At 36.2% G+C, this 8,550-nt stretch overlaps 1 pseudogene; it reads right to left on the bottom strand.

Moving 5' to 3' along the window:
* Window positions 1-811: 811 nt before the first annotated feature.
* On the bottom strand, window positions 812-910 carry LOC138088068 (U6 spliceosomal RNA; annotated as a pseudogene).
* Window positions 911-8,550: the final 7,640 nt, after the last annotated feature.

Raw genomic sequence — 8,550 nt, 5'->3', positions numbered from 1 at the left:
TACGAACAAAGCTAGTGGAGGTGATGGCATTCCAGTTGAGTTATTTTGAATCCTGAAAGATGATGCTGTGAAAGTGCTGCACTCAATATGCCAGCAAATTTGGAAAACTCAGCAGTGGCCACAGGACTGGAAAAGGTCAGTTTTCATTCCAATCCCAAAGAAAGGCAATGCCAAACATTAAAATAAGGAGACAGAAACAGAGACATTGAAAACAAATACTGGTAGCTGCTGCTGCTGCTGCTGCTGCTAAGTTGCTTCAGTCGTCTCTGACTTGCGCGACTCCATAAATGGCAGCCCACCAGGCTCCCCTGTTCCTGGGACTCTCCAGGCAAGAACACTGGAGTGGGCTGACATTTCCTTCTCCAATGCATGAAAGTGAAAAGTGAAAGTGAAGTTACTCAGTCGTGTCCGACTCCTAGCAACCTAATGGTCTGCAGCCTACCAGGCTCCTTCATCCATGGGGTTTTCCAGGCAAGAGTACAGGAGTGGTTAGATCCAAATACATCAGTAATTACATAATCTGTAAATGTTCTAAACACAAAAATTAATAGTCTCATAATATATAAAACACTTGACCTAAGTGTATTTTGGGGCTTCCCTGATGGCTCAGATGGTAAAAAATCTGCCTGCAATGTGGCAGACACAGATTAAATTCCTGAGAGGGGAAAAACCCCTGGAGAATTCCATTGACAGAGAAGCCTGGTTGGTTACAATCCATGGGGTTACAAAAAGTTGGACACAAATAAGCAACTGAGCAAACGTCCACACACTTTTAATATTAACTTTTATATTTTTTGAGAGCTGTGTTTTTAAAAATATAGGGCACTTCATGAATTTACATGTCATTTCTGCTCAGGGACTATGCTCATCTCTGTATCATTCCAGTTTCAGCATAGCTGCCAGTGAGCATTCTTACAATAATGCTCTTATTTGCTTTTATTTTTACTAAATTAGAGGGCTTGTTGAGGCAGAGATGATATCTGACTTATTTATAATTGTTTTTCCTAGGCTTGTACATTAAATATTTGTTGAATGAGTAGTGAAGCTTTATAGAATTTAACTGTTCACTTGTTACTCAGAGAATTTAACATATGGTTGTCCATTTGTTTTCAGTTACTTATGTTAGAGGCAAGCCTGAGAGTATCAGTTATACACTTGAAGGGAGACTGAATTGGACCCAGTTTTTTACTGTGGATTCCTCTGTTTCCAGCTACTTACTAAGCCAACAATTACCATCTTTATCCCAAGTCAGAGTTCTTTCTGATCTAATAATTGTGTGATCTTTTTTTCAGGAAGGGCTTTATACAATGCTCACTTAATATTATAATATTCCATTCTCCATGGTTTCCTGTATTTTGATCAACCAAATATTCCATCTAGCACATGTATCCATAAGAAGGTAGCTCCTCAATTGTAGCAGAAATAAATTTGGCACATAATAAAAAATGCTGGCACACAGGTTAACTGGTGTGTCATAGCGCAGCAAAACAGCACAGTATTTATTTAAAAAATACATTAAATTTTTTTATATATATAGCAACATCTAAAGAGGTCTAAAGAGCATTCTGAAACTTCATTGTTTTGATATTTTAGACTCTACTGACAGATTTGTCAGAATTAATTTACAATTTTAGGATCTGCTTTTATATTTCTGTGAGAGGACATATAATTTAGTTTTAAAAGTAAAATTATAGACAAAGCATAGACTTTTAATCTTGACTCATTATTGAAAATGTAAATACAAACATAAAATGGCTTCTAATTATAGTAGAATAAATATCTCAAGTTTAGCATCACCTAATAATATAAAATCTGTCTTTTATATCCTAGATTAAGTGGGATAGATGATTTTAAAAATATGTATAGATTCTTTGGTGTAACTGAAATTGTTTTGAATTGTTTTTTAATTATTTTCTATTTCTCAGAGCTCTCCCCTGGCTCAAGTTAAAATTCCCTGAGGGTTGGAAACATGAGTTTTAGCTGTTTGGTACTGTGATAGCATGGAAAAAAACATATATGTATACACAGTAGGTTCTGATAAATATTACTTGAAAGCATGCTGCCTCTCTGGCGCCTTCTGTTCTGCCCTCGCCTGGAAGCCTCTTCCAACACTCTTCTTGCTGTATGGCTCTACTGCTTCATTCAGTCTCTGCTCAAATGTCACCATGTCAAGGAGGCCTTTACCGTATTACATAAAATCTCAGTTACTCCTTTCCTGGTCCACTGTCTGCTTTAATCTTTTTCATTTAAGAAATAAAATCATGTTTTTTCTTTTTTATGAAACCAAATTTTAAGTATAATTTAAATTTTTTTTTCTATGACAGTGATATGTTTTAGTGAAAATTAGAAGCTGTACAATAAAAGAAAAAACTTTATCATGCAATAATATAAATATGCTTAATATTTAAATTTAATACTTTCCAGTGGTTTCTTTATAAATATTAACTTATTTTATCTTTTGCTTTCATTTCTGAAGTTATAACACAAATGAAACATACATTATTAAAATTTGAGTTTAAATAAGAATTAAATATGCCATTAATTTAAACTATTAAGAGCTGGAAAATTTTGGAAAGCTATGATGAGAGAATTTGAAATGACAATATAATGGTATCATTAAAATATTTTTGTTTATATAAAAATAGCATCAAATTTTCCAGTAGTAATTAAGAGAGTTAGAGATCTTAATAGCTATTTCACTGATACTGATATAGATATATCTACTTAAATTTTAGTTTTAGTTGACTGAAAAAATAATAATAAAATCTTTTTACCAAAATTGAATTTTGCCATAAGTTTCTTCACTCTTCCATAAAGGATTGATCTCACAATTTCAATTAAAAAGATTTATAAATTACAACTGATCCATACTAGATGACACCCTTAAAGTCAACAGATAAACACAGGTTAAAAAATTCTCTGTACTGTTGAATCAACAAAGCTGATGTAGTAACATTCTGATCAAAAAATTATTTCCATGTTGGCATTGGTTTTGGAAGATTCAGATTACACCCATATGGAAGTGGAAATGTTAGAGTACAATTATGAAGAGGTTTTGACTATTGGACAGTTTTAAGGTTTCCCAACTAACTCCCTTTTTATCTAAACTAGTTCAAGTATCTAATATTGATGCCAAAACCTCCCTTGCAGAATATATACCTGTCAAGAATTCAGCACAATATATATATTAGACAGCTCAGCACACTGGGACTTATTATGCATTTGTTTGCAAGTTAAGTTTTACTGTTTTCTCATACCATAAGTTAAATTTGACTTTCCCCCCCTAAATATGTCTTATCAACACAAGGTTTCAGCAATGACTTATTCTTTAGAGGAAACAAAGTGGAATCCTGGTCATTATGCTTAGATTTTCTAATTAGCTATGTGACCTAGATCACTCATTTGCTTTCAGGTTGTGAAGCAGAGACAGTACTATCTATTTACCTGTAGAAATACAGGTAGGTGGTAAAGGTAGGAGACACTATTTGCAAAAAGCTTTCCAAAATAAAAAATAAAAACTATCTTTGGTTTTGCACATTTTTATCAGAGATTACAGATTTTTAGCCCTGGACTAGTTGGGTCCTAAGACATTTTATGTGGCATATATACACTATTTCTTTCAGAAAGACCCTGTGTCTTCTTCACAACTCCTATGTTATTTGCCCATTTTATTAATTTGCATTTCCTGTAAATACTTGAGTTGCTACTGCAGGTCTTAAGAGTTCAAAACTGAAATTTTATTTTGTGAAAACATTAAAACCTAGTCATTTCTTTCTTAAAACCACTTTGGGTTGGAATATACTCAAGGTTATTCCAACAACATCTATCAATATCATATTGTTACTCCAAAATCAGAATTCTTATCCAGTGGTCCTTGATAGAACTCAAGAGGTTTGTGAATTTCAGTGTGTGTGTGCTAAGTCACTTCAGACATGCCTAACTCTTTGGGACCCTATGATCTGTAGCCCACCAGGCTCCTCCATCCATGGGATTCTCCAGGCAAGAATACAGGAATAGGTTGCCATGCCCTCCTCCAGGGTATCTTCCCTGACCCAGGGATTGAACCTGTGTTTCTTATGTCTCCTGCACTGGCAGCCAAGTTCTTTACCACTAGTGCCATCTGGGAAATCCCTTGTGAATTTCAGTGGGGAAATATAAAATATTACATCTTTATTTTCAGCATCTGTTAATTTTGATGGTAAGCAACAAACCACACTAGTGTTTGTTGTACCTAATAAAAATAACAGATAATTTTGTGTCACATGACACACATTTCTGACATCTTGAAATAGTGCTCTTTAGTTTGAAATGATGTTGGTTGTTAAACTCACTGCTAGATTGTCTTATTTGATATGTTATTAAAGAAGTGCACATATTTCTATACTACAAATCTATGCTATTAATATTTTGATAACTGCACTTCAGAATAATGCATTTCCCTTTTAATTCTGTATGTTTTAGTTCATGCGCTTAGCAAATTTATTCTGAGAGGAATTGTGGTATGAGAAAAAGGAAACAAGAAATAAGACAAAATCTACTGCCCTGAGACAATGTACTTTAATCTAGAGAAAATACTTATTAGTTCAAAACAATAAACATGTCAAGTCTATGTTGTCATATAATGCTTTATTTTCAGTGCAACAAAATATATTGGAAATATTTATATTCCAATTGCAAAATTATTCCTTTAGTTAGTGTTTCTTTTCTTAAAAGCATAGTCCTTGCAAATAAAATTATATACACATTGTATCTTTTATCACACTTTGCTAACTATAGCAAAAAATGGTTTAAAATTATGTATTAAGATTTGCTTACACTCACCGCTGTATTTACACAGACTTGAAAATAGCAAAATAGCACAGTGTAAATCACACAATGGGTTTTGAAAATCTGGATAAAACATTCAATTGTAAAATTTTAACCAGCAGATCTGGACTTCGAGAGTCTCTTCTTAATATTAAGTTGTTATCTGCTGCAACTGCCCAATTTATGTATTCTGCATGTTGGAGAACCAGGTATGTAGGATTTTAATATTAATGTCAGCTCTGAGTTTCTGAAGAAAAAGGCAGCCACTCCAGATACACCAGATGCTTCTCTCTGTGTTTTAAACTCTCAGTGTAATGGTATTCTGTACTAATGTAGCTTTTGTCAGATCAGAGTGTGAATATGAAGGGTTATGTTCCTGCTAAACATATGATGTTTTTTCTTACACGCCTCCCTGAGAAGTGATTATCAGAATTCTAACTTTCAAGAGACAAGTTTATCAGTTCAGTTCAGTTCAGTCGCTCAGTTGTGTCCAACTCTTTGCGACCCCATGAATCGCAGTACGCCAGGCCTCCCTGTCCATCACCATCTCCCGGGGCTCACTCAGACTCACGTTCATTGAGTCAGTGATGCCATCCAGCCATCTCATCCTCAGTTGTCCCCTTCTCCTCCTGCCCCCAATCCCTCCCAGCATCAGAGTCTTTTCCAATGAGTCAACTCTTCGCATCAGGTGGCCAAAATACTGGAGCTTCAGCTTTAGCATCATTCCTTCCAAAGAAACCCCAGGGCTGATCTCCTTCAGAATGGACTGGTTGGATCTCCCTGCAGTCCAAGGGACTCTCAAGAGTCTTCTCCAACACCACAGTGCAAAAGCATCAATTCTTCGGCACTCAGCCTTCTTCACAGTCCAACTCTCACATCCATACATGACCACAGGAAAAACCATAGCCTTGACTAGACGGACCTTAATCGGCAAAGTACTGTCTCTGCTTTTCAATATACTATCTAGGTTGGTCATAACTTTTCTTCCAAGGAGTAAGCTTCTTTTAATTTCATGGCTGCAGTCACCATCTGCAGTGATTTTGGAGCCCCAAAAAATAAAGTCTGACACTGTTCCCAGTGTTTCCCCATCTATTTCCCATGAAGTGTATGGCATTAAAAAATATCCAAGGTATTAAAAGATAGGTTAAAATAACAAAGAAACTTATCAAATAGTATTGTAACAGTATTGTTCCTTACACCAACCAAAAAAAGAAAAAAAGGAAGAAAGAAAAGGAAAAAATGAAAAAAATGATTATGGAGAAAACATAGATATATTATACATCTGTTGAAGGTTTCTCAGTCCAACTCTAGAGGTTATTAGTATCTAAGAGAATTGTAACATTTTGTACATTAATAACAATTTCCATAATTCCCCCTAGATTGTAAACTCCAAAAGGTGGTGATCTTTCTTTTGGCCCATTATTCAAATGCAGTATGCTTTGGAATGCTTTATTGGTAAAGTGACCCAAACATTGTCACAGGGGTACAAGGAAGTGAGACAAGGAAGGGAAGGAAGCCAATAAGTAGGACTGGTGATGTAATTCCTCTGGAAAACTGGAAAAGTGTGGGAAACAACTCAGAACCTGGGGCAGTTACTCTCCAGCTCTAATCTATCATTGGCTGAGGGCTGCTGTGGAGTCATTAATGCAGCTGCACTTTGCACTTCTTGTTTGTCCCATGCAGAACTCAACAAGACAAAAAGAAGCCCTTAGAGAGGGTCAGGTGATCATAGCATAAGTCCTTCCATGCCCGCAGGACTGATGAGCACAGAGAGCTATCAGGGGAGATCAATTTTTTGTATGATTCATAAAAAGAAAACTTTATGAGGTTAGGAGGGGAAATTGCCTAGAAAGTCTAAGAAAACAGATTGAAAAATAATTTTAAAAATCACTTTCCAATGCTTCTTACAGTTTTGCTTTAGGATAAGCATTTACATTTTTTTCAACAGAAGCATGTCTGCTCTTTAATAAAACTTATAGAGAAAAGAAAACAAATAAAATTGCAGTAGTGAAGGAAAGCAAAACATGCTCAGTGTCCCACAGTATTTTAGCACAAAAGGCATGAAGCAAGAATCAAGGGCAAGTATTTCATCCTTCTCTCTCACCAGGCAGAATTTGCACTGTAAAAATCGCCAAGTCTTTAGCTTCATCAGAGTTAATATTATAGAGTATTTACTATTAAATCATATTAAAACAACATATACCCACCACTGCATTTACCTAGTTTTGAAAACAGCAAAATAGCACAGTATAAATCATACACAACAAGGGTTTAAAAAATCTGGATCAAACAATCAGTTAAAAAAATTTAGCAGAGCTTGACTTTGAGAGTCTCTTACCTCTTAATATTAAGTCAGATGCTGCAACTGTCCATACACTCATATTGAAATAGTTATATATATATATAATATATATATATATTATTTTGGAAAGAAATGACTCATTCTACAGTATCCATTAGAAAATGCCTCAGAATTATGGACAGTTTCTCAGGGTGATGTAATCACTTATTTTCCTTATTTTCCTCTGACTAGGATATAAACTCTGTGAAATCAGGAACTATATGTGTTATTGCCATCTCTTAACACAATGTCTAGGATGCAGGATTCACTGTATGTGATAGTTGGATGAGTGCATTTAATTGGTTATATTAAATGAAGTCATTTCATAATCCAGTGGCTCTTAAAGGGCATAACAGGAGATGATTTGGCCTTTCTGCATTCTGCCACCCCTGGGATATTTGTCAATATCTAGAGAGATTTTTGATTGTCAGAAAGGAAGAGAGGGCTACAGATATCTATCTGGAATGCTGCTAAACAACTTACAATGTACAGGACAATCTCCACAACAAAGAGTTATCTATCTCAAATGTCAACAGTGACAAAGCTTTTTAACCCTGCTATGATACCAAGAAGTGTCCAGTTATTCACACATTGTATTCACACTTTATAAAATGCACTTTTAGTCAATAACTAGCAAGGTGTTTTTGTTTTTGTTTTCTTTAGGTCCAACATTAATCCATCTCACACATAAAGTTCCTTGATTCATTCTAGAATTAATGTCTGTCCGCTGTTTGTGCTAAGTTACTTCAGTCATATTGGACTCTTTGCAATGCTTTGGACTGTAGCCCACCAGGTTCCTCTGTCCATGAGGATTCTCCAGTTAAGAATACTGGAGTGGGTTGCCATGCCTTCCTTCAGGGGATTGTCCCAACCCAGGGATCAAACCCACATCTCACATCTCCTGCATTGGCAGGCAGGTTCTTTACCACTAGTGCCACCTGGGAAGCCCGTCCTTGTTTGGATTCCCCTAAAAGCCAACCATTCTGAAGGAGATCAGCCCTGGGATTTCCTTGGAAGGAATGATGATAAGCTGAAACTCCAGTACTTTGGCCACCTCATGTGAAGAGTTGACTCATTGGAAAAGACTCTGATGCTGGGAGGGATTAGGGGCAGGAGGAGAAGGGGATGACAGAGGATGAGATGGCTGGATGGCATCACTGACTCAATGGACGTGAGTCTGAGTGAACTCTGGGAGTTGGTGATGGACAGGGAGGCCTGGCGTGCTGCGATTCATGGGGTCACAAAGAGTCAGACACGACTGAGCGACTGAACTGAACTGAACTGAACTGAACTGAACTGAACTGAACTGAAAAGCCAACCCAGAGACAAGGAGTCCTACAGAAGTAATTTGGGAGTTGACCTCTGAGATATCAGTAGGAAGTGAGGAATTGAGGTAGGGAAAA

Source organism: Capricornis sumatraensis, chromosome 10, assembly GCF_032405125.1.
Source record: "Capricornis sumatraensis isolate serow.1 chromosome 10, serow.2, whole genome shotgun sequence".
NCBI classification, from domain to species: Eukaryota; Metazoa; Chordata; class Mammalia; order Artiodactyla; family Bovidae; genus Capricornis; species Capricornis sumatraensis.
This window is presented reverse-complemented; position numbering and strand designations above follow the sequence as displayed.